The sequence below is a fragment of the Anolis sagrei genome, chromosome 5, assembly GCF_037176765.1.
Source record: "Anolis sagrei isolate rAnoSag1 chromosome 5, rAnoSag1.mat, whole genome shotgun sequence".
NCBI classification, from domain to species: Eukaryota; Metazoa; Chordata; class Lepidosauria; order Squamata; family Dactyloidae; genus Anolis; species Anolis sagrei.
In genome coordinates, this window is record NC_090025.1 from 103,941,859 (window position 1) to 103,969,695 (window position 27,837).

At 41.3% G+C, this 27,837-nt stretch overlaps 1 protein-coding gene across 4 annotated transcripts in view; it reads right to left on the reverse strand.

Moving 5' to 3' along the window:
• TSPAN9 (tetraspanin 9) overlaps positions 1-27,837 on the reverse strand; it is a 186,981-nt gene that overhangs the window by 88,077 nt on the left and 71,067 nt on the right. The gene's annotated exons all lie outside the window — the stretch shown is intronic.

The window sequence follows — 27,837 nt, forward strand, 5'->3', positions numbered from 1 at the left end:
GTGGCAATTATTCATACAATGGCACATCAACACTTGAAGCCTCTTTGCCGCAGTAATTTCATTATAAATGAGAGTTCCATGATTCACTTTTTCTCAAGCTAAATACAGACATGGGCTTTGGAAGAATCACGAGTCTGCCTTCTCATATTAAAGGCTGAAAGTGGAGACCTTTTTAGTTCACATGCCAGGTGTCCTTCTGGAGTTGAGACGCCATCACACACTCCCAAGACATTGCCCAAAAATGGAAGGTGCACACTAATTGATAATTATCCATTATATAGGGGTTCTGGGATGGCTTTTTCAACACATGCTTCACAAATGGCCGTTAGGCAAGTTAGAATTCTGTCTTGTTGTAAGAAGGTGTTACAGTAAGTCGTAGCAGGATCAAGTGTGTGTGTTAAAGAAAAACCTTATGATGTTAATTTTTATGTGCAGCTGGTAATGTAGGTCAGCCAGCATATTTGAGCCACTCCCGGTGGGGTGTAACTGTATGGATTTTAGAATACAGTTTGGAGAATTAATATGGCACTCTAAGGAGAGAAGCAATATGCTGTTCTGAAGGAGGTGCTCTAATGCTGCTATGCTCTAACAGCGAAGCTCTTTGCTATTGTGGAATAGCTATTTACTCAAGGTTTATGTTTTTCTCTCTCATTTGAATGAAGATGAAGAAGCCTTATTCTACATAAGTTTGCTGCACTGTTTGATTTTGTATGCAACACTGCAAGTTTATTACCTCTGCTGATAAGAGTAAAGTTTTTCTGTTCCTTTTTCCTCTTGCTTGTGTGTCTTTTGCATTTGGACCTGGCTAAAATCCGCTTCTGCACAACAGAAGGGATTACCTATCCACTTCATCCACTCAGCCCCTTTCTGGCCTGTTTCATCAACTGGAAGGGCAGGGAACTAAAACACATGTGGTAACTCTCAACTCTCCAACGATCCTGTCTACACACTTCATCACACTGACAATTTTACCTGTCGTATGACGTTTTCAGCAAAGTTCAGGGACAAAGCCCTCCAGATACCATCAAATGGCATACAGCTACTTCTGGTAAGGCTCCGTTCCCAGGATGTTGAAAGCATCAAACGAGGGAGCAACAACAACATGGGAAGCTTCCTGTGTCCTTGATGCCAGCAATGAGACAAGTGTGGAGAGAAGCCAGGCAGCACCACTTCCTGTGTGATGGGGAAAGCGGTGCTACGGGGGGACGGATTCCCCCACTGCCCCGCGGATTCATTGTAATGCCTGGTGAATCCCCCACGTTAGGCAACTGTCCCCCATGTTAGGTGACTTAATGTGCTGAGGTCTTACATCTTCAGATTGCACAAACTGGAAAGGACCCGATATCACTGGGCAAACAAGAGCCAAGGCAACATCCACTACAGTATCTAAGTCAAAACAGATCTAAGCAACTTTTATCTTCAAAGTGCCATGCGAATTCTTTACAGTGGTTTGTTGAGTAGTCTGAATTTTCAGCTTGAGAAGCAGGGTGCAATAGTCCACTGACCATTTGAAATAGCTCTCCTAGGCAGCCCCTTGCAGATGTAATGGTAGCACCAAAAAACTCTTTCTTTGCTGCCTGGTCTGTCATGGGGTTGGCCTTCAATACAGTTTTAGAGAGTCTTTCACCAATGTTACTCTATTCTCTATTTCACTTTCTTCATGACCACCAAATCCTGGAAAACCAGGGGAATTGATTGACCTCATTACATAAAAGTGATTATGTCTACTGCTCTGGCCATCCCACCTCCCCATTTCCCACTTCCCTGGTGAAATGGCTAGCTTGATGCTCCGCAAGAATGGCAAAATGCTAAGCCATCACAATAAAAACGCAAAAATGCTGAATGCTTACATTGCTTTGGTTTCTCACCCTGAAAGATGACTAAGGCCCATTCAACAATGCCATATAATTCAGATTATCAAAGTAGATAATCCACATTATCTGCTTTGAACTGGATTATATGAGCCTACACTGCCATATAATCCAGTTCAAAGCAGATAACCTGGGTTTTATATGGCAGTCTAGAAGGGGCTTAAATCTAGTTCTACATTGGCAAATAATGCAGTTTGAACTGCATTATATGCTCAATGCAGACCTGGATAATGCAGTTCAAACTGTATGATTTATTAGTGTCGATCCCGCCTGGGTGCTTCCATACATCAGCAGAGTCCTTGGCAAGGAATCCAGGTTGCAAATCAAGATTGATAAGGAATCATCAGGAATCACTGGGGGTGAATTTTTGATTCTACTTTAGCCACCATGACTGAGCGTTATGGAATCATGGGTGTTGTAGACTGGTGTAGCACAAGCACTAATTGTCAGAGAAGACTGAAGTCCTTGTAAAACTACAACTCAACTGACTCCATAGCATCCTGTCATGGCAGTTAAAGTGGTGTCAAACTGCATTAATTCTACAACGTGGAATGACTTCAAATCTGCAGGGCCTTATGAATTACATCCAAGAGTACTGAAATAACTTTCTGACACGCTCACAAGGCCACTTGCCATCATTTCTGAGATAGATGTATATAACTGGTGAAGCACCAGAGGACTGGAGATGAGAAAACATGGTTTCTTCAACAAAAAAAGCAAAGAAAACAAGATAGTGTAAACTACAGCCTGACCGCAATGTCGTGAAAATCAAATTAGAACCAATTATACAGGAGTCCGTTTGCAAGCATCTTGACAACCATGCAGTGATTAGTAAAAGCCAGCATGAGCTTGTCAAGAACCTTAAAACAGCTTTGACAGATAACTTAGGCCTTATCTACACTGCATATAATATGGTGTAGTGGGTGTATTATAATGAGGTGTCCAAACAACGCTTCATCGTAATGCACTTTAACACTAAATAAAACTTGGAAATCTAAGATAATTCCAGGTTTTTTAAAAGATCCAGACCTTTGCAGGTGTGGAGTATGTGGAAACTGCTCCTGGAATCACCATTCGCAATCCCAGGAATAGTCCCTACAGTGATTTCACCTTTGTGGGCTCAAGCAACCCATGAAGGAGGAATGGCAGTGCCATCCTCCCCTCCTTTGCCCCCATTTTTACTGTAAACAGTTTAAAAATAGCCTCCTTACCAAGACTGGAGGGTCTTCTTTGCTCTGTGGTGTCTGTAAATGATGCATGGAGCTTTCAAGGGGGGATTTCTCCCTCCTCTCTCGAAAGCTCTGTGTCGTCCTGATCAGGTCTGTGAGACTCTTCGCAAAAACATTCCTTCCAATCTCTGAGAGATGAAATCCATCCTTTCCCAGAAGTCAAATTTTATTAAACCTCAGATCATGGTCCAGGAAGCCAAATTATTTCTCCTGGCATCATCTGTGAAGCCAGTTATTCCCCTCTACTACCCTTCTCTCCTTTCCTGGGCGGTGTCCTTGAACTGGGAGGAGAGACCAAATGATGACCCTTCAGTCAAAGCACTGAGGCCCTTCAGCTACCTATTTATTTATTTGAAACATTTATATTCCTCCCTTCACACCTCACAGAGGACTCAGGGCAGACCACAACATATAAACGGCAAACATTCAATGCTGGCACATAAAACCATAAATATACACAAACACTAAAATAATTTCTATTCGCTTTAAAATCAGTTGCTTAAAAACCATCTCAAGACATCATTTTATTATTGCCTCATTGCACTGCCCAAAGGCTTGGTCCCACAGCCAGGTCTTCACCATTCTTCTGAAAGACAGGAGGGAGTGTGCTGATCTAATATTGCCAGGATGGGAGTTTCATAGCTGGGGGGCAATCACTGAAAAGGCTCCGTCTTTCATCCCTGCCAAATGCACCTGTGACGGTGGCAGGACCAAGAGCAGGGCTTCCCCAGAAGATCATAGTCTTTGCGGTGGTTCGTAAAGGGAGATACGTTCAGATAGGTAAACTGGGCCAGGATCGTTTAGGGCTTTATAGGCCAAAGCCAACACTTTGAATTATGCCTGGTAGCAAACAGGCAGCCAGTAGAGCTGGCATAACATGAGAGTTGTGTGCTCCCTGTATGTCGCCCCAGTTATTAACCTGTCTGCCTCTCGTTGGAATATTTGAAGCTTCCAAACAGTCTTCAAAGGCAACCCCACGTAGAGCACATTGCAGTACTTTATCCTGGATGTAACAAGAGCATGGACCACCGTGGCCAAATCTGACCTCCCAAGGTACAGGCGCAGCTGGCTCACAGGTTTTAATTGTGTGAAAGCCCCCCAACCACTATCGCAACCTGAGGTTCCAGGCTCAGCAATGAGTCCAGGAGGACTCCCAAGCTGTGAACCAGTGCCTACAAGGAGAGTGCAACCCCATCCAGCACAGGCTGTAACCCTATGCTCAGTTGGACTTTTGTAATATTCGAAAATTTGTGACTCTGAAAATAAGGGCCATCCAGATCGGCTTCCTGCCATGCAAGAAAATGCAACCAATGCACTTCCAACAGATGGCTATCTAGCCTCTGACTAAAAACATCCAGAGAAGGAGACTCCATCACTCTCTTAGGCAGCATATTCCGCTTTTACTGTCAGGAAGTTTTTCCAAAGTTAGGTGGAATCCCCTTTCCTTCAATTTGAATCCACTGCTCCATGTCCTGGTTTTCAGAGCAGCAGAAAACAAGCTTGCCTCCTCCTCAGTGTGCCATCCTTTCAAATATTTAAACATAGCTGTCATGTTCCCTCTCAACCTTATCTTCTGCAGGCTAAACATATACAGCTCTCTAAGCTTCTCCTCATAGGGATTGGCTTCTACACCTTTCATCATTTTGGTCACCCTTCTCTGGGCACATTCCCGCTTGTCAATATCCTTCTTGAATTGCAGTGTCCAGAAGTGGACACAATATTTCAGATGAGGTCTGACCAATAGAGTGGGGCTATGACTTCTTTCAATCAAGACACTGTATTCCTATTCTGTCGACATATTTTTTCTTTCCTTTATGTCGTGGCCCTAGCATTTCCTTGTTCTTTCTTTTGTTCCTTCCTTCCTTCCTTCCTTCCTTCCTTCCTTCCTTCCTTCCTTCCTTCCTTTCTTTCCTTTTTTTTTTGCAAAAGATAAGCTTTTGATTCATCATGTTTCTTCTCCTATATGATTTTTGTGTGATGAAAAAGCCAGCAGAACTTTGAATTTTTAGATCATGCATTTTTTACATCCTAATTGGCCAATAAAATTATCACTATTTTGTGGTGTTTGGATTTTGTTGTATTTTGAGGCACAGCCAACATGGCTACTCCTGAGTATGTTTCCTTTTTAATAATAATAATAATAATAATAATAACTTTAATAAACAATGGGGACTTGGGGCAGATAACATGAGGCCGAGCCCAACAATAATACAACAGAATAATATACAAAACAATAGAAAATTAAACAAAACAAAATATATAATGCAACAAAATGAAATAAACAATACAAAGTAACATAATAAAACCAATCACAGGGTGAGCCAAATGTGTAGGAAAAAATGTTAAAAACATTAAAACCCTGGGTGAGATAGGAAGTAGAAGAAGTGTATTTGTAAAAGAGGAGCCCGAGACGGGGGAGCAGTGGGGTTTTGGGCTTCTTTGAGGTGAAGGAAAGTGCATTGTGTAATCAAACTGTACATGGAAACTAACAAAAAGGGTTGGGTGTTCACTCTCCAAAGGCACATCGGAAGAGCCAAGTTTTTAGCACTTTCTTAAAAGCTTCTAGGGTGGGGGCCTGCCTAATCTCACCTGGTAATGAGTTCCAGAGTCGGGGGGCCACAGCGAAGAAGGCTCTCTCCCTTGTACCCACAAGTCGTGCCTGTGAAAAGGGAAGGGGCGAGAGAAGAGCCTCTCCAGAAGATCGAAGAGATCGTGCAGGTTTATGGTGGGAGATTTCCTAGGAGTCTATATTCCTGCAGCTTTGGACTACCTAACTGGGCAGATAAGATAATTTTCTATCAGCTTCCTGATTTTTGCTATTCCCACATCTAGCTTTTTTACTCGTGTGATAAAGGCTTGATTTGCTACATACTGTATCTTAGGGCACTTCTACATTTTAAGGCCATGTGGGGTCACATCAGCCTGCATGAGCCTACACAACACACGCAGGCTGATGAGAGCTTAATGCAACTGCATGCAGAGTTTTAAACACAAAAAAATCCTGCAGCAAGATTCAGATTTTCCCCTGTGTTGGGGCAGAAGACGGACCCATCCTGGATTCCTATGTGGAATCCCGGATTGGTGTCCACAGCCACTTTATGCTTCCCAGGCTCAGGCAGCCTGGGGAGGGTGAGCAGCTGTCCGTCCTGCCCTTTCCACTGCCCAATTTATCAGGTGGAGTCCAGCCTGTCTCTCCAAATCAAAATTTTGCAAGCAGTTGATAACTTTATTGGTATAGTCAGCAAAAGCAAACTGCACACTGTATTGTCGAAGGCTTTCATGGCTGGAATCACTAGGTTCTTGTGGGTTTTTTCGGGCTATAGAGCCATGTTCTAGAGGCATTTCTCCTGACGTTTCGCCTGCATCTATGGCAAGCATCCTCAGAGGCAGAAGTCTGTTGGAATTAGGACAATGGGTTTATATATATCTGTGGAATGGCTGGGGTGGGGCAAGGAGCTCTTCCCTGCTGCAGTTAGGTGTGAATGTTCAGCTGATCACCTTCATTAGCATTTGAAGGCCTGCCTGCGCCTGGGAAAATCTGTTGCTGGGAGGTGTTAATCTGTGCCTGGTTTTTTCCTCTCTGTTGTTTAGCTGTTATAATTTTAGAGCACACTTCTTGTTGTCAGGACTGAGAGAGATCACAGTTAGAGGACTTTTAAAAGTATGATATTTAAAATTTGGTGTGATGTGGTGTTCATTGGCCACTATCAGGTTACTGTTACATTCAATCACCTGAATGCTCAATGGTATTACAAAATATTACATCAGTGTGTTGTCTTTGGTGTTTTTTAGGAAACAGTCTTGATTCCAATCTCTATTACTCTGTGACTCTCTCTGTGACTCTCACCCTTCCTAAATTCCCCATCTACCAAATATCTAACAAAATAGTATACATACAAAACTGTCTCACTCTATGTAGCACAATCTAATAGAGCCATGGGGGTCATTATATATTCTCCCCCTGCCTCCCCCCGAATAGGGGTCGATTTCCATGCCCTCTGCATCTGATTCCCCCCTCCATCTGATTCTCCCCTCCTCCCAAGACAAAAACATGACCTGTGGTGTTGCATGTTCATTTCCTGGTCCTTGCCACCTGGCTTAGTAAGGGTCTTGCTTCTCCCAAGCTGCCTTGCTCAGTTACATGGAGAGGGACCAGGAAGTGACCATGACAGAGCTCAGATAAGTGTTGTGTTTCTGTCTTTTGGGAGGGGGATCTGGGTGCGGGGGGAATGGAAACCGAGCCTATTCCCAATGTGCCAAACCAGTTTCAACATGGTTGGGATGTGAGATCGGTGTCCCACCACTGAAGTGGTTGGCAGCCTCTATTTGGCCATAATGTAGCTCCAAACTGGTATGTTTTGTGCCTGTTGGGAGCCACGTTGTATGCCTATATATAACTATTCAGACTACTGGACATGTTTCTGTCTCATCCAGAGAAGAAATTGATCCTTGCATGGAACTTGTTTAGGAATTTTATCTACCTCCCAAGGTGATGCTGGATCAGCTAAAAAAAATTATTAGAAGGAGTAGGAGTGGTACCTCGCTTTTCTTTCTGGAATTAACCCCCAAAGCAGCTCACAGCCTTAAAACTATACAATTAAAACATCTATAAAACATTTATAAAATATAAATATTAACATAGAATTAAATGTTATCATTACTGAAACTATCCAGTTAAAGCCAGATACAAACAAATAAGTCTAAAACTGTTAAAAACAATTCAACTACCATAACAGACCCATTAGAAAAACCTTTCTGCTGTAAAAGCCTGCCTACAACATGTAGATACTTCTATCTACTATAAACATCAGCTACATCCAATATTCATCAATGATGACCCTTTGAATCAGTGACTTTTTTCAGTGTGACCCTGGATGTGTGAACTGAACTTATCACCAGTCTGCATTAATTTAAATGGTGTTTATACTCAGGTAAACAAGTACAGGATCACATCTTTGATCACTTCTCAATGTCAATTCTAGACAACATGTGTTTGTACAAAGATCAAAATCTAAAGAAAAATAAGGATACGAAAATGCAAGGCAGTAGCACTATCCTTTGACATTTTCATATTCTGTCTCAGCAATGAGATGGATATATGGGTCGGATGATTACTTTGTCTCATTACTTGCTCCCCAGAATTGAACTTGGGGTGAAATCAGTTGGGTGTCTTGAACTCTGCACTCCATTAACTCCTTGATTATGGAGATCACAGAATTTGCCCATGGTAAGCATCCTTTCCAGACAGGAAAAAAACCTAAGAACCAACCATAATTTACAATGAGTTGTAAAACACACTTGTCTTGCTTTTCTGTGAGAAAATAGAAAAAAATATCCTCCCTTTCAAAACAGTGAAATATTTTGCGTCAGTTACATGACAATTTTTGCATTTGTGAGAATGCTTTTAGTGAAAATTGCATACTTCAAATGCAAGATGTTGCCTTGTTGCACAGATTTTCATAGATTTGAAATTTGATGGGTTGTTCACATCTTTTTAACCAGTTAGCCAATACACCTCTTCTTGCTGTATGTGCACTTTGCTTCATGGAGGGAAAAGATACCAATTTCATGGAAATGTCAATGGGTAAAAAGACATCTCATACTGGGTAAATAATATTTTGGCATTGATGTGTTCAGATAGTCTGAATTGCTGAGAATAGGTAGCTAGGTAAAATTTCTTCACACTATTACACTGGGAAAACACTTAGGGATCAAACCATGTTTGATAAGTTTTCGTGATGCCAAATTTAATTATTATCTGGTTCTCAAGAGTGAGAGGATGTGTTCTTACAAAACTTGAGATCTTAGGATAGCTATATAGAGTATCAAACAAGTACTATACAATGAAATCTGGGCTGGCAATTTTGCTGTTGACAGTATCCCCCTTACTCACACTGGAAGGCTATTTTCCCCATTTTTCAAAAAACAAAGGTTATGTGGGGAGAAGTTTTCTATAAATGGATTAATATGTAGAGCCTGGCTCATACTTCATATCATGTTCAGAGGAGAAAGCAGCAGGCATGCTACTCAATCAGTGAGAAGGATGCTGTTGGCAATAGCATATGAAGTTGAGTATCTTTATCCCATATCTTTTTACATACCACTATCTATATAAGTAAACTTAATACTGAATTGTTGCTACAATGCAGTTTTGCTCATTTGCAAATATGTTTCTTATAAAAAGGTGAATTACATACAGCAGGGCAGGATAATGTTGGGATTCTTGGTTTTTGTTTTGTTTTTTTGGTCAGACATACGATGTACTCAAGAAGAAAACATCATAAATTGCCTTCCCAGCCACACAATTAAATACCATAAGCTTCCTTGTCCCTCAGCTCAGACTATTTAAATCTCTTAAGGAAAGCAATGCCAGATGGTCAGAGAACCACTGCTAAGAACCATACAATATAGTAGAGAAGTTTATTTACTGTAAGTGGTATTACATTTGCAATGATAAACCAAAAATTATTACAAGTTCTACAATGGCACTGAATCAACTTTGCCTCAACAAGTGGGTCTTTATGCACTCACACAATCTCATAATGTACACACAATCACCTATTCACATACAGTGGGGGGGGGGGGGAGTATTTAGTCAGATGCCAATTGTACAAGTTCTCCCTCTTAAAAAGATGATGTTGCCATCCACATGCTTCACAGTAGGTATGGTGTTCTTTGGATGCAACTCATCATTCTTTCTCCTCCAAACACAACAAGTTGTGTTTCTGTTAAACTGTTCTACTTTGGTTTCATCTGACCATATGACATTTTCCCAATACTCTTCTGGATCATCCAAATGCTCTCTAGCAAACTTCAGTTGGCCCCAGACATGTCCTGGCTTAAGCAGGGGGACACTGCAGGATCTGAGTCCCAGGTGGCGTAGTGTGTTACTGATTGTAGCCTTTGTTACATTGGTCCCAGCTCTCTGCAGGTCATTCACTAGGTTCCCCCGTGTGGTTCTGGGATTCCTGTTCACTATTCTTGTGATCATTTTGACCCCACGGGGTGAGATCTTGCATGGAGCCTCAGATCGAGGGAGATTATCAGTGGTCTTGTATCTCTTGTATCTCATTTTCTAATTATTGCTCCCACAGTTGATTTCTTAGCACCAAGCTGCTTGCCTATTGCAGATTCAGTCTTCCCAGTCAGGTGCAGGGTGACAATTTTGTTTCTGGTGCCCTTCAACATCTCTTTAGCTTTCATCTACTGGAGTTTGGAGTGTGACTGCTTGAGGTTGTGGACAGGTGTCTTTTATACCGATAACAAGTTCAAATAGGTGCCATTACAGGTAATGACTGGAGGACAGAGGAGCCTCTTAAATAAGAAGTTACAGTTCTGTGAGACCCAGAAATCTTGCTTGTTTGTAGGTGACCAAATACTTACTTTCCACCATTATTTGCAAATAAATTTGTTAAAAATCAGACAATGTGATTTTCTGGATGTTTCCTCATGTTGTCTCTCATAGTTGAGGTCTACCTATGATGTCAATTACAGGCCTCTCTCGTCTTTTTAAGTGGGAGAACTTGTACAACTGGTATCTGACTAAATACTTTCCCCTCCACTGTGTGTCAGGTCAAGAATAGGGCTCCATAGTCACTTACGTACCCACCGCCAGAACACGGCACTTGGAGGACAATCTTACTCGGACAACGAAGGATCGCCTAAGTAAGTAAGTACTAGATGTGTGAAGAAGTCTCACTTCCAGCACAAGAAAGCAATGAACACTTTCTTCTAACAATTTTTCTGTAAATTGTATGGCTTTGCACAAAACATGTGCCTTCTCCTTTTGTAGAGCAAAGCATGCACAGATGCACCAAGCTCAGAAGGACTGGCTTATTGATCAAAAAGATGCAAATAACACATCTATCCCATCTGATTTTCAAAAGCCATTGCAACAAGACAGAAGCTATTCTGTTTTATCGACACCATTTCCCTAGTTTGAACAATTCATACACAAATCATTCTTGCAAAGTTGAAAATCTTTAGCCAGATGGATTAAGAATATCTTTCTTTTTCATAGGCGAGATGAAAAAAAGTCTGTATCTCATTCAAGATTGAGACAAGTTTTTAGAATCATACCACACATATGCAGACAATACCTGTAGATAACATTTTGAAAAGTCTCTACTGTTGATAAGGGAGGCCTTTTTTTTTAAAGATGTCATCCCTTGGGGGGGGGGGTGTACAATTTATTTATTTATTTACCTTATTTATATCCCGCCTTTCTCTACCCTGAGGCGGATTCAAGGCGGTTTACAATCACATCTCCATGTTACCTTAAAACATACAACATCAGTTAAAACGTAAGTTAAAAATTAAAATATAATAAGAATAATAAAAATGCATTTCAATGAATCACGTCATCCAGAGTCATAGTCTAAAGGCCAATCTGTAGTCAAACTGCACACATTCCATTCTAACATTACTGCACTGCTCTATTTTTCAAACGTAAGGAGTACATGCATTAAACAGTGGCTAATGTTTACAGCCACCAAAATGAATTAACAAAAAAAAACAATGTGAAGTTTTCTTGATTAGGTTAAGTAGCAATAATATTGAAAGATGGATATATATGGGTGATGTCCGTGCTTTATATAGTTCAATGGGACTCATACAAAACCTTAATTCAAGGTGTGGGTCAAGCTATGCTGCAGGTGTTACCTCCTGCTCAACATCACTGGGTATATTTTGGGAACAGACACAGTAACACAATTTTTTTCATATATTGTGTGGAATTACAAAGATCTGGGGGAAGATCTGTCACCAGATTTTGACCTGAAATAATATTTAGAAGCCAATTTGGACTTTTCTACTTTAGAGAAATATCTAAGAACACTATGATTTCTCCAAAATAAGACTTAAATAATTTGTAATTTAGTAGTTCAGTCAAGGTGACCTGTTTCGTTTCGTTGTTTTGATCTTTTGTCAAATCTGTAGTGAAAAAACTTCTTTTACTTGCCCAAGCCCCCCAGAAATGCTTGTTTTATTTTATTGGGTCTTGTAACTTGACTATGCTGTATTTGCAACCATTTTACAATAGGGATTACTTGTATTTGGGACTAACCCTTTCTTTCCAGTCCTGCCCTGTCTCAGAAGCCTATGATCCAACTTTTAGTTTTTTAAAAGCCTAGATTTCTGTCATTTACTAAGGTTTTTTGTTTTTTGTTTTTGTTAAATTGCTTTGTGGTAGTAGCAAGGATTTTTCAAGATTTAATGGTAATGCACAGGGAAAGAAGGTAGGATTAAACCTTCTCTCCCCCTCTCTCTTGCTTCAGTATGCAATTAAACTGATGAAAACCCAACATGAAGATTCACTTTGCATAGGGTATCATTGTTGTTTGGCTTTTCTCTCCTAACATAGAGCAGTTAGATGAAAAACATACATGTTTGTGTGTGCGCGCGCGCACAGGGAACTGAAACAAGGCCACAGGCCTGATGGGGAAGCCCTGGAAGCTGTATCTGGCCCATAAGGTGGATGCTCCAAAGTCTTGCGGCACAGAGTGCCCTACTTTTCAGAGAATAGGCCTCTGTTCAAAAGGCCCTCTGAGCCAAATCTGGGTTGCAGATAAAAAACAGTAAGATGGGACAACAGGGCCCCCGAAGCTGCCCATCTGTTGTTACCCCCCCCCCCCCCCCCCCCAGGTTGAGCTTATCTGCCATTTTCCAGTATGGTGAGATATATCTCAAATAAATGACAATAATAATTATCATTTAATTGTTTGCTTATCAGAAACATGCCTGTGCTGCAGCTCATTTGCACAAATGCTGAAGCACCTACAAGAATAAAGTAGATATATCTAAATTAACAAAGGATGTGTTGCTGAGCTTGATTTCTTTAACAGGAAATGTGCTGCCAGAGGCAGCAATTACATGAAAAGAATGAGGATAGTTCTCTACACAATTTAAAAAAAGAGAAGTTCAACACATTTCAACAAGTTTTTTATTAAAGTCTAGCACAAAAACAGGACGAAAGGGAGAAACGTGCCAAGAGGAAGGCACATCAAGCAAACCCTTACAGTGACCACCTTCCATCTGGACAGGTATGTAGCCCGGGGGGGGGGCTTGGGGGCTGAAGCCCCCCCCCCCCCCGAAATTCTCATGGTAGTCCGCGAAAAGGCCTTACTGGTACATTATTTAAACTGTTGTGTTTATTCATATCATGATCTGATCACCATGCTCAATATATCCCATATGCTTGGGGGTATTGGGGTAACGATAGAAAAGGTTTGCTAGGGTCGACCCCCCCCCACCAAGACTCAGCCCCCCCCCCTCCAATCAAAATCCTGGCTACGGGCCTGCATCTGGAAATTACTGGAAATTCACTGTGAAAGATCATGTGGATCCAGAATAGGTTTTCATAGTCACTTATGGACCTACCACCAGGACTCTACCCTTGCAAGATAATCAAACTCGACTACGAGGTATCGTGTATGATGACACATGTCAAACAAAACAAAACAACCAGGCCAATTAAGCCTGTTATAAATAAATAAGAGCACACTGAACTTTATAGAAAACACATTGAAATATACATATGCTACTAACCTCAAAGAAAATTGGATGAAAATGATTCATAGATGTTGTATAACACCAAAAAACTTGGAATTGTGTATGAAAATATGGACAATAAATGCTGGAAATGTAAAGAATGTGTAGGTTCATACTACCATATGTGGTGGAGCTATAGCAAAGCCACCACATATTGGAAAATGATTCATAAAGAGTGCTAAAAAAAGTTGTAAATGAGGCCCGAATATTACCTGTTGGGAATATACAAGGTAGACAATTCCAAATTCAAATGACAATAAATTATTTACTTTTTTGTCACCGCGGCTATGATAATATTTGCAAAAAAACTGGAAATCAGAACTTTTTCCAACTAAGGAACAGTGGCTTGATAAGATATTTGAAATAAAAGATATGGACAGATTAACATATCAGCCCGCCAGGACCCTAAGATCTTCTGGGGAGGCCCTGCTCTCTATCCCGCCTGCTTCACAGGTGCGGCTGGCGGGTACGAGAGACAGGGCCTTTTCTGTGGTGGCCCCGCGGCTATGGAACGCCCTGCCCTTGGAGGTAAGATCAGCCCCTTCATTGATGATATTCCGAAGAAGATTGAAGACCTGGATGTTTAAGCAGGCATTTGGCTAACCCAATGCAACGAATGGTAACTGACTAAAGGACTGGCAACATGGATGACGAACTGGATCACGTTTTTAGTTAAGAGTCGAACTGGATTGGTATTGATGTATGAATTGTGCTTTTATGTTTTTTATGTTTTTTATGCTTTTAACTGTATACTGTTGATTGTTATATTATGTTGTAAACCGCGTTGAGTCGCCGGCTAGGCTGAGAAACGGCGGTATATAAATATAGCAAATAAATAAAATAAATAAATTTTTGCTGAAGAAAAACATCGGCAAAATAATAAAACTGACAAACTGGTCGAATTTGGAAGAGTACTTAAAGAATGGAAATCATGTGAACTAGTCTTTGTAAAATAGGCATTGATATGTGGAGGAAAGAGAATTATTACGATTTTTGCAGAATTAAAGGCATAACGTAGAAAGAAACAGAACGAAAGGAAGACGAATGGAAGTCAACAACGACCTTGCCCACCCTACCCGCCTCTCTAGTCTTCAGCACCCCTTTTCTTTCTCTCCTACTTTCTCTTCCTCACTCCCGTTTTGCACACTCCTTCCCTGCCCCAACCCCTTCGTTCGTCCTATGTTTTTGTTACTTTTATGTATATTTAAAATATCCAAATAAAAACTTTTTTTTTTAAAAAAAAGAAAAAAACATGGGAGCTTCTTTCCAAATGTACCAATAGAAAACCTTTGTGGTTTCCATTTTGACGACTAAATGTATAGGTGTATCATTTCTTTTCCTCTTCAGTGTTGGGGGTAGCTGGTGAAACAGGCTATTCAAACTGCTCAGTAAAGGACTCTGGGGGCAGCTGCTATTTATCATGACTGTTATTGGTGCCTTTAACAAGCAGACACAGCTACAGCAGATTCAACCAGAAGATAGCCCTGTCCTTTCCCAGTGCAAACTTTATTTTTATCATTTACTGCAGACATGCTGCTGCAACCTGATATGGAAAGTCTGTTTCTCCAGGCTTCTATCACCACAGTGTATTGTTTTACACCATCCCCTTGTCTTTAAACAACAGAGATAGAAAAAGCCCTTGTCGGTTTCATTCTGCAGATCTCCTTCTCCGCCCCTTTCCACATACAAATAGAACCATAGAATAATTGAGATGGAAGGAGTCAACTCCCTGCCATGCACTCCCAACTGGTGGCCTTCCAACCTCTGCTTAAAAGTCTCCAGAGGAGATTGCACCACACTCCGAAACAGAGAGTTCCACTGTTGAACAGCTCTTATGGTCAGAAAGTTCTTCCTAATGTTTAGATTAGGACGTTAAGCCAGGAAGTTCTTCCTAATGTTTAGATTAGGGCGTTAAGCTAGGGGTTAAGATCATTTGGGGAGGCCCTGCTCTCGGTCCCACCTGCATCACAAGTATGTCTGGCGGGGACAAGAGGCAAGGCCTTCTCAGTGGTGGCCCCTCAAATGTGGAATGCCCTTCCTACAGAAATTATATCGCCCCCCTCCCTGTTAGCATTTCGGAGGAGAGTGAAGACCTGGTTGTTCAAGCAGGCATTTGAATAGGCAGTGTAATGAATATAAGAATATGGAACAATGGATGATGAGATTAAATCTTGATTCTACAGAGGCAGCATAACCTCCTTTTTTCAAAACTTAATAAAACCCATTGTATGAATCAGAATATATATTTTTTAATAATGAAGATCAAATTAGGTAGGTGACATCCCCCATTCTCCATACACTGAGTAAACCGATATCTGGCGTTTGTCATTACTCTTGCCAGCATAGCAGGCGTTATGTTGGCAATTTCATTCCTGTATATTGATCTTCAAATCTTGTAGGGTCCTTGGTTGGTTCACATAAACACGGGATTTCAAAAAACCCCATAGAAAAAAATCACAAGGGGCCAAATCTGGAGAGCGGGCCGGCCACTCCAAATCCGCTTGAAAAGTAGGCCTCAACAGCAAAAGCACGCTCCTCACTGTTCCAACGCATGATGGCAACTGAACTGTGTTGGGACAAAACTTTATACTCCCGCCTCTCGAACGAGACCACTAGCGCTTTGCTACATCTTCAACCGACTGGTGTACATTTAAAAAAAGGAAGTTAGGCTGCCTCACCCTGTACCTATGAGATGCTAATAAGATATTATAATGATGTTTAATTGTTTATTATGCTATTGATTTAATAGTTTTTAACTGTTTTTATGATGTTTTGAGCATTTAATTTTGCTATTGTTAACCGCTTTGAGTCGCCCAAGGGCTGAGAAAAGCGGTATATAAATGGAGTAGATAGATAGATAGATAGATAGATAGATAGATAGATAGATAGATTATCTTTTCCAGGCGCTTGAATACATTGCTCCATCATCTAGTCTCTAGACTCGGAGAACACAAGCTTGGCCCCTTTTTAATGTGACCTCCTTTCAAATACTGAAGCACAACTATCATGTCTCCTCTAAGTCTTCTTCTCTCCAAGCTGAATATACCCAGCTCCCCGAGTCACTCCTCATAAGTCTTGGTAGAAAGGTATCATTATTTCCCTCAGCCTCGACACTATATCCCTACTGATGCAGCCTAGATTCGCATTGTTTTTTTTATAGCTGATGCATCATACTGTTGACTCATGTTTAGCTTGTGGTCTACTAAGACTGCTAAATCCCTTTCACATGTACTGTTTCAAACCAGGCGTCATCTATCCTATATTATCTTTGCATCTCATTTTTTCCTGCCTAGGTGTAATATCTGACATTTCTTCCTGTTAAATTTTATTTCGGCAATTTTGTCCAGCTTTCTAATCTGTGATCCGATCCTCTGGACTCCTGGAGTATTAGCTATTGCTTTCAATTTGATGACATCCGCAAATTTGATAAGCATGCCTTCTACTCCATTGTCCAAGATGTTGATAATTGAGGTAATTTGGGACTTTTATGGACTGTCAGAAGAGAAAATTTTATGAAGGAAAGTTCAAGCAGAAACACAGAAAAACAAAAAATGAGCAAAGAGATACAAAAAATTATTGGGGAATTATCAAAAGAGCATAAAAACAGGGAGTAATGAAACATGGGTAGAATTATGTTAAAGGGGATCAGAGTTGGACTCCCTAGGAAAAAAAATACATTTTACATTAGGATATTTACAAACAATATACAATGAATTTAGCAACAAGTATGCAACATTACTAAAGAAATTACTTGAATTCAATTAAAAATCAAAATAATCCTCTCATTTCAAATCCAAATGAAATAATTAATTATCTTCAAAGATTTCTATGCTGAGCTATTCAAAACAATCTTAATACACTAAAGAGAGGGACCAAAACTAACAAAATGAATTCCAACAGGGACAAATGCAAGATACTTCACTTAGGCAGAAAAAACAAAATGCAGAGATACAGAATGGGGGACCCCTGGCTCGACAGCAGTACGTGTGAAAAAGATCTTGGAGTCCTCGTGAACAACAAGTTAAACATGAACCAACCATGTCATTCGGCAGCTTAAAAAGCTAATGGGATTTTGGCCTGCATAAATAGGAGTACAGTGTCTACATCCAGGGAAGTCATCTTACCCCTCTATTCTGCCTTTGTTAGACCACACCTGGAATCACACTGTGTCCAATTCTGGGCATCGCAATTGAAGGGAGACGTTGACAAGCTTGAATGTGTCCGGAGGAGCGTGACTAAAATGATCAAGGGTCTGGAGAACAAGCCCTATGAGGAGCGGATTAAAGAGCTGGGCATGATTAGCCAGCAGAAGAGAAGGTTGAGAGGAGACATGATAGCCATGTATAAATATGTGAGGGGAAGTCATAGGGAGGAGGGAGCACCCTTGTCTTCTGCTGCCCTGGAGACAAGGATGCAGAACAATGGCTTCAAGATACAGGAAAGGAGATCCCACCTGAACATTAGGAAGACCTTCCTAACCATGAGAGCTGTTCAGCAGTGGAACTCTCTGACCCGGAGTGTACTAGAGGCTCCTTCTTTGGAGGCTTTTATACACAGGCTGGATGGCCATCTGTCAGGGTTGTTTTGAATGCGATTTTCCTACTTCTTGACAGGGGGTTGGGCTGGATGGCCCAAGAGGACTCTTCCAACTCTTTGATTCTATAAATTTGTTGTGTATTGATAGGAATATGATGTCAAAGACTTTATAAATGAACTGCCTATTAAATATCTCCAAAAGGATCATAAAGATGTATTCAGTGCCTAAATAACTATTGAGAAAAGGGTAAAAACAACAACCGTGAAATTAAAATTGGATAAAACACCAGGCTTGCATGACCTTAATACCAATTTCTATTTAAAACATGTGGGTTATCTAATCCCTCAATTGTATGATTTACAATGGTATATTATCAGGAAGGAATATCCAGAATCATAAGATAAGCCAAAAATAGTACTTCTATTTAAACCAGTGGGAATCCTCTGTCACTATTACCTTACAGACCTCTAACATTACCTGATCAGGATCTAATATATTTATTTCAATTACGGCAAAAAGATTAAAGAAATTAATCATAACCTATATTCATCCACATCAAACTGGATTTGTGCCGAGTGGGACATCAATGGAGACACAAGGAGAGCATTAAATATAATTTATAGGAGTTATTCTCTCAAGAATCCAATAGCCAAATATCACTAGATGTGATGACAGCTTTCAACCTTATTGAGATCAGTTTCTTGGCAAAACTCCTAAAAAGAAATATGGGGCATAGATTTCTAGCAATCATAAAAAATATGAGAAAATACAAGAACAAAAGTAAATATCAAACAATTTCCTATATTTAGAGAAGCCCAAAAAGGGTGCCCTCTGTCTCTAGGGAGAGAACATGTTGAAAATTATCCATAAACATTATCATCCCCTCAAGTTGCACACAATTGTTAATGTGGTGTCAAAATTATTCTGGAGAGCATAATGGGCTATTATGTCCAAAAATCTCCAGCAAAGGATCACCGCCTTGTCGGGGCGCTGGAGCTTGAGCACCTCAGTGATGTCATGAGCGAAACCGTGAAGGGCCACCCAAGACGGGACGGTCGTGGCAGAGAGGTCAGACCAAGCGTGATCCCTGGGGAAGGCAACGGCAAACCACCCCAGTATCCTTGCCAAGAAAACTAAATGGACCAGTACAACCAGAGATATGTCGGTATGCCATTGGAAGATGGGACTCCCAGGTCGGAAGATGGCCAAAATGCTACTGGGGAGGAGCAGAGGATAAGTTCAACTAGCCCCAGATGTGATGACGCAGCTAGCTCAAAGCCGAAAGGAAGGCTAGCGGCCGACGGTACTGGAGGTGAACGACGAATCCGATGCTCTAAAGATCAACACACCATAGGAACCTGGAATGTAAGATCTATGAGCCAGGGCAAATTGGATGTTGTTATTGGTGAGATGTCAAGACTAAAGATAGACATTCTGGGGGTCAGCGAACTGAAATGGACTGGAATGGGCCACTTCACATCAGATGACCACCAGATCTACTACTGCGGACAAGAGGAACATCGAAGAAATGGAGTAGCCTTCATAATTAATAAGAAACTCGCTAAAGCGGTGCTTGGATACAACCCAAAAAATGACAGAATGATCTCAATTCGAGTGCAAGGAAAGCCTTTCAACATCACAGTGATCCAAATATACGCCCCAACCACAGCTGCTGAAGAAGCAGAAGTAGATCAGTTCTATGAGGATCTGCAGGACCTACTGGATAATACACCAAAAAGAGACATTATTTTCATTACAGGAGACTGGAATGCCAAGGTGGGAAGTCAAATGACAACTGGGATCACAGGCAAGCATGGTCTGGGAGAACAAAATGAAGCGGGACGCAGGCTGATAGAATTCTGCCAGGAAAACTCGCTGTGTATAACGAATACTCTCTTCCAACAACCTAAAAGACGGCTTTATACATGGACCTCACCAGATGGTCAACACCGAAATCAGATTGACTACATCCTTTGCAGCCAAAGGTGGCGGACATCCATCCAGTCGGTGAAAACAAGACCTGGGGCTGACTGTAGCTCAGATCACGAACTTCTTATTGCCCAATTTAGAATAAAACTAAAGAGATCAGGGAAAATACACAGACCAGTTAGATATGATCTCACTAACATTCCTAGCGAATATACAGTGGAAGTGAAGAACAGATTTGAAGGACTAGATTTAGTAAACAGAGTCCCAGAAGAACTATGGACAGAAGTCCGCGACATTGTTCAGGAGGCGGCAACAAAGTACGTTCCAAAGAAAAAGAAAACCAAGAAGGCAAAATGGTTGTCTGCTGAGACACTGGAAGTAGCCCAAGAAAGGAGGAAAGCAAAAGGAAACAGTGAAAAGGGGAGATATGCCCAGTTAAATGCGCAATTCCAGAGGTTAGCCAGAAGAGATAAGGAACTATTTTTAAAAAAGCAATGCATGGAAGTGGAAGAAGACAACAGAATAGGAAGGACAAGAGACCTCTTCCAGAAAATTAGAAACATTGGAGGTAAATTTCAGGCAAAAATTGGTATGATAAGAAACAAAGATGGCAGGGACCTGACAGAAGCTGAAGAGATCAAGAGAAGGTGGCGAGACTATACAGAAGATCTGTATAGGAAGGATAACAATATCGAGGATAGCTTTGACGGTGTGGTGAATGAATTAGAACCAGACATCCTGAGCAGTGAGGTTGAATGGGCCTTAAGAAGCATTGCTAACAACAAGGCAGCAGGAGATGATGGGATCCCAGCTGAACTGTTTAAAATCTTAAAAGATGATGCTGTCAAGGTGATGCATGCCATTTGCCAGCAAATATGGAAAACACAAGAATGGCCATCAGACTGGAAAAAATCAACTTATATCCCCATACCAAAAAAGGGAAATGCGAAAGACTGCTCAAACTTCCGTACAGTGGCCCTTATTTCTCATGCCAGTAAGGTAATGCTCAAGATCCTGCAAGGAAGACTCCAGCAATACATGGAGAGAGAGTTGCCAGATGTTCAAGCTGGGTTTAGAAAAGGCAGAGGAACGAGAGACCAGATTGCCAACATCCGCTGGATAATGGAGAAAGGCAGGGAGTTTCAGAAAAACATCTATTTCTGCTTCATTGACTATTCTAAAGCCTTTGACTGTGTGGATCATAATAAATTGTGGCAAGTTCTTGGTGGGATGGGCATCCCAAGCCACCTTGTCTCTCTCCTGAGGAATCTGTACAAGGACCAAGTCGCAACAGTCAGAACTGACCACGGAACAACAGACTGGTTCAAGATTGGGAAAGGCGTACGGCAAGGCTGCATACTCTCACCCAACCTTTTTAACTTGTATGCAGAACACATCATGCGATGTGTGGGGCTGGATGAATGCAAAGCTGGGGTGAAAATTGCTGGAAGAAACATTAACAACCTCAGATATGCAGATGACACCACTCTGATGGCCGAAAGCGAGGAGGAGCTGAGGAGCCTTTTAATCAAGGTGAAAGAAGAAAGCGCAAAAGCCGGGTTGCAGCTAAACGTCAAAAAAACCAAGATTATGGCAACAAGAATGATTGACAACTGGAAAATAGAGGGAGAAACCGTGGAGGCCGTGACAGACTTTGTATTTCTAGGTGCAAAGATTACTGCAGATGCAGACTGTAGCCAGGAAATCAGAAGACGCTTACTTCTTGGGAGGAGAGCAATGTCCAGTCTCGATAAAATAGTGAAGAGTAGAGACATCAGACTGGCAACAAAGATCCGCATAGTCAAAGCCATGGTATTCCCTGTAGTAACCTACGGATGTGAGAGCTGGACCTTAGGGAAGGCTGAGCGAAGGAAGATCGATGCTTTTGAGCTGTGGTGTTGGAGGAAAGTGCTGAGAGTGCCTTGGACTGCGAGAAGATCCAACCAGTCCATCCTCCAGGAAATAAAGCCCGACTGCTCACTGGAGGGAAAGATACTAGAGACAAAGTTGAAGTACTTTGGCCACATCATGAGGAGACAGGAAAGCCTAGAGAAGACAATTATGCTGGGGAAAGTGGAAGGCAAAAGGAAGAGGGGCCGACCAAGGGCAAGATGGATGGATGGCATCCTTCAAGTGACTGGACTGACCTTGAGGGAGCTGGGGGTGGTAACGGCCGACAGGGAGCTCTGGCGTAGGCTGGTCCATGAGGTCACGAAGAGTCGGAGACGACTGAACGAATGAACAACAACATGTCCAAAAATACAGAAGTTTTGGGAATAGGCCTTAATTCTCAATTGGGAGGGGACACTTCAAAAAGGCATTACTTCTTATCTCTTTATTCAAAAATGGAAATGAGAATTTACTGAATAAAGATCTTATATTATTCTTGGTATGCGCTGCAAGAATGCAGATCATCAAAGTATGAAAAATTAGAGAATCTATCAATACAGAATAGGTTAAATAAAGCATGAGCCATAGTTGTATCTGCAAAAATTAACATACAAAGTAAGGCTGGAGAGAGAAGAAATAAAATAGACTTTTTTTGAGGTGACATAGAAAGCAGTTATTATTAGCTATATGTGTCAGAACAGTAGCAGATTTAAACCACAATTAGATCAGATGAAATTTTAGATAAATTAATTAAATAAATATTAAGAAAATTGAACACTTAAATGAAGGAAAATTTATCAGAGGATTGACAGGGAAGTAGTTTGTGTAAGGCCCCATCTACATTGTCATATGAAATCCAGATTATCTGCTTTGAACTGGATTATATGGCAGTATAGACTCATATAATCCAGTTGTCCATGATTGAGAGAGGGGAGGGAGGTTGTGAATGACATAAAAGGGATATTTTAGATTATGATTTATTGTACTATTGTATTGTATATGTTATGTTATAAATAAAGTAATAAAAGCAATAAAAATTGAAAAGAAAAAAAAGAGGGGGGGGGGGAAACAGACGGGATTTGGAGCCTTTATAACACCCAACCCAAAACCGTTATGAGTGATTTATTTGCAAAGCATCTTGGAGATTCATTACAGGAGGCCATTCAGTTGTTGAGGCCATCTGGAAAGGCTTCTCTGTACTTATCTGGAGTAGGATATATTGCATGTGGCATAGACTATAGAAAACGTCTTCCCACAGAAATCTGACCTGCTCTAGAAATTAACAGTTTTAGTTTGTTGGAAATAGCAATCTTCTTCAGGCCTCCACTAGTAATGTGTTCGTACGTAATCCTGTTGCTTACTTACTTACTGTATGTTTTGATATGAAGCTTTCTTTTCTTTGCTCTATGTTTTCCTGAGAAGTTGTAGGAAGGGCTACAGACCACATGATCAGATATGAGACTACTCAGACCTCAGACTCCATTTTAGAGGACAGACTCCATTAGACTCTCAGAATATAAAGATGTTGCTGCTGATTGTAAAAATAGATGCCCTGTGTTATCTGTACAGAGAAACTACTTCAAAACCTATCTGTAACTAGGTTGACAAGTTACGTACCTGTATGCTGAATACATGATGGTTGTGAGTAAACAAAATATGTTACTTTTAATGAAGTCTACTCTATTTTTGCCTCTTGAGATGTTTTATGGGAGAGTAGATTGATTTTTGGACAACTGAAAAAACACTTCTGAAAAACTGCTAAATTTTGTGCATTGGCATAATCGCTGTTCCTAACAGTTCAGAGACAACTAGGTTATTAGTCTAACAACTGGAAACCAAATTGCATTGCATAAGTACATGTAGTTATATACCACTGAAGAGAAGATTTTACTCAAAAGGGTTTTTGTCTCTTCTCTAGAAGATCATGCTTTACAAAAGGTTATGATTTTCAAATTGTTTGAATGCCATTTTTCTCTAAAAGGTTATGGAGATTCTTGTTTTCCAAAATGCACACTGAAAATATGCCCACTTTTGCAAGCCTTGTGCTCTGTCCTGGTAGCTCAGAAATATTTTAAACTAGCTTGGGTACCCGGCATTGCCTGGGTTATTTGAAAAAGTCATTTTTTACTATCCAAAATGCATAAGTTTGTGGGTGAACTACAATTCACATAATACCAGGTTAATCCCCTGAAACTCCATCCTTGGTTAAAGTTTGTCATGTTGGGCAAATTTGCTCTCTAGATTCATCATTGGTGGGGCTCAGCGTGCTCTCTTGCTAGAGGGTAAACTGCAGTTCCCACCATGGTGGGTCAATCCCCCTCAATTCCCTCCAGAAGATTCAGTTGGTCAGGGGGGTTCTGTGTGCCAAGTTTGGTCCTGGCCCAGTCAGTTCCCCCCAAACACCTCCAGTATGTTCAGTTGGTCATGGGGGCTCTATGTGCCAAGTTTGGTCCCAGTCCGGTCACTTCCCACCAAGTTTGATCCCAGTCTATTGTTGGTGGGGGTCACGGTGTCTCCAGATATAGGTGAATTACAACTCCCAGAAATGAAAGTCACTTCCCTCAAACCCCTCCAGTATGTTCAGTTGATCATAGGGGTTCTATGTGGTCCAGGTTCATTGTTGATGGGGATCAGAGTGCTGTCTGATTGCAGGGGAACTATAAATCCCAGTACCTACCACTCCCAAATGTGAAGGCCAATTCCCCCCAAATTCCTACAGTATGTTTGCTTGGTTGTGGGCAGGCCTGTAGCCAGTATTTTGATTCGGGGGGTGCTGAGTCTAATTTGGGGGGGGGGGGGCTGAGTTTGATTCGAGGGGGGGCTGAGGATCTACCCTAGCAAACCTTTTGTATCGTTATCCCAATACCCTCATTCATATGGGACATATTAAGCATGGCGATCAGATCATGATATGAATCAATATAAGTTTAAATAATGTACCAGTAGGGCCTTCTTGCAGACCACCCTGAGAATTTGGGGGGTGGGGTGGGCTGAAGCCCCTCAAGCCCCCCTCCCCTGGCTACATGCCTGGTCATGAGGGTTCTGTGTGCCAAATGTGGTCCAGGTCCATTGTCGGTGGAGGTCACGGTGCTGTGGTTTGATGCAGGGTGAACTACAACTTCCATCATGCTGAGTCAGTTCCCCAAACCCCTCCAGCTGTTCAACTGTTGATAAATTCTTTGTTTTCTATGTGCCATAGGAAGGGGTAGGAAAGGGTTAAGGGAGAGGCAGTGGGCAGGGTCATGCAAATTCCACAGCAATGGAAAGAGAAAGGAACACTGGGAAGTGTCTTTGGTGGAGGAAAAACAGGAAAATCTATAAGGAAATTGTCCCCATATGAAAGCCTTCACTTGGGTGGTGGGCAGTATGGTGTTTGTGAAGGACATTGGCAGGGCTCTTGGACATGTTGGTGGCGCCCGTTATAACCTGCCATGTTCCTTGGAGGGAGGGCCATTGGTGGCTCCTCAGCACTGGGAGTTGTAGCTGTTTGTGGAGGTGGGAGCCTGTGTGTAAATGGATACCCATGCCACGTACACACATACAGATTATTATCAATATATAGATGTATGCAACATTCTGGAAAGGGCAGCTTCATTTGAGTTACATCATTTAAACTGAAAACCAGTGTGTCTCTTCAACAGAGCTATGTGTTTAAGCAAAAACTTCAAAGAACCCTACCAACTATGTGCATAGTTCCTGTCATGGATCCTAAGAAATATGCATTGAATGAGGAAGCCTTTTAGCCCTTCTCTCATATGATGACCATAAAGCTAGAAAATATGTTTGTTCATGATGAGTGTGCAAACTAGAATTGATGTTCTCAGTGCAACTACATTGAAGCATCATGGGTTTTTTTACTACCTCCATGTAGCTTAAGACAGCTAATACATGAATGGATATTACAATAACTTGAGACATATAACACAATGCTGTGAAATCATAGGTCCCAAATCCCATCACTAAGTGAGTCTACGAGGGTTGAATGAAGGAGATTCATAAGAGAATGCAAGCTGTTTATGGTGATTGTGTTGACGTGAGTACTATGCATCATTGGGCAAGTAAGTTTAAAGATGTTGAGATGACACCTTCTGCTGTCAAGAATTCAATGACTGCATGTTGCTTAAATCGCATTGACCATCTGCACAGGGTTCCATACTTTGCACTTTAACAACACAACCGTTCAATGCTAAGGCTTCCTGCCAAAATAGAACTGTAGAGGAGAGTCTACTGAACAAGCCAGTATCTGCCGCCTACCAGTACTGCCATCTGTTGAGGAGTTACGAAGGTGGAGGCATTACTTTTTATTCAACCCTCGTAGAAATAGATGTGGTGGTTTTCTGCTGTCCATAGGGATAACAGCAAGAAATGATAAAGGAGTGTGAGTGCCACCTTGCACCTAGCCTACACCGGCAGAACTGGCCACCCATTTGTTTCTTGGTATAATTCAAAGTGTTGATGATTAATTTTAAAGCACTAAGTAAGTCCAAGCTACCTCAGGGACTGCCTACTCCTCCTCTACTAACCATTCCATGCCTTACAATCAGAAGCAATGGCCTTCCCTATCTGCCAACTCCAGCAGAGGAACAACGGAAGAGAGCAAGAGGCCTTACCTAGATTGTGGGATTCTCTGACCCAGTGGGCAAAACTGGCACCCTCTGTGACACCGTTCTGCCACGTGACCTGGATCTGACTAGCATTAGCAGTAACAGCTAAATATTCACTGTACACTCTATCATTAATAGTATTCCATGAATGGTAATAAAGCACTGCAACAGTCAAAAAGATATGTTTTACGCTAATGATTTTTGTTTCATTGATTTGTTATGGTTTTATATTATATATTAATATTTTAATTGTATTTATAATAATGTGTGCATTAAATTGTTGCCTGTAAACCGCCTTGAGTCGCCTGCGGGCTGAAAAAGGCGGTATACAAATACAGTAAATAAATAAATAAACAAATAAATAAATAAATTTTAAAACAACAGAGCATCCTTGCTGGGAAAACGTTCAGTTTGGTTGTTGTTGTGCACTTTAAAGTTACTTCCGACTAATGGCAACACTAAAACAAACATATCATGGGGTTTTCTCGATAAGATTTGTTCAGAGAAGGTTTGGCATTGTCTGTCATACTAGAACTTAAAGAGCAGGCACAGAGTATGCATTCCACTTTAAATCCAATGGCTGCCTCCTGCAGAATTCTGGGGTTTGTAGTTTAGTGAGATCCAGGACCTCTCCAGCTGAGGATTTTAAAGACTTCCACCCTAAACTACAAACCCCAGAATTCTCCAGGAGGCAGCCATAGAAATTAAAGTGGGATGCACATACTATACCTACTCTTTAAAGTGCCGTGTGATAAGTGTGTGACTTACACAAGGTCATCCAGTGGGTCTCCATGGCTGAACAGAGAAAGATTCAAATCCCAGTGCTTTAGAGTCCTAGTCAGTCCAACACACAACCCACTACACACATTGGCACATGCAGCCTGGATCATTCTCTCTAAAGCAGAATCTTTTGCCTGCTTCTAGTCCACTTACACTTGAAGCTCACAGATTGGGGACTCGGGGCTTGGCGTGCCCCATTCAGTCCCCCATGTTCAAAAGATAAAACAGGTCAGCTTAAGAGAAAAGCCAGCTGCCAAAAAACAAAGATGCCTCCCCAACTCTAATTTAACAGACTGTAAAAGGGAAACAACAATTGGTTAACAACATTTTACAAATAAAGGAAGACCTTGAATATTTCCCCTCTAAACTCACACATAGGAATATACTTCTAGGTTTTTTTGAATCCTTCATACCTGAATCTTTTAAAAGTCAAAGGTATTATTTTGACT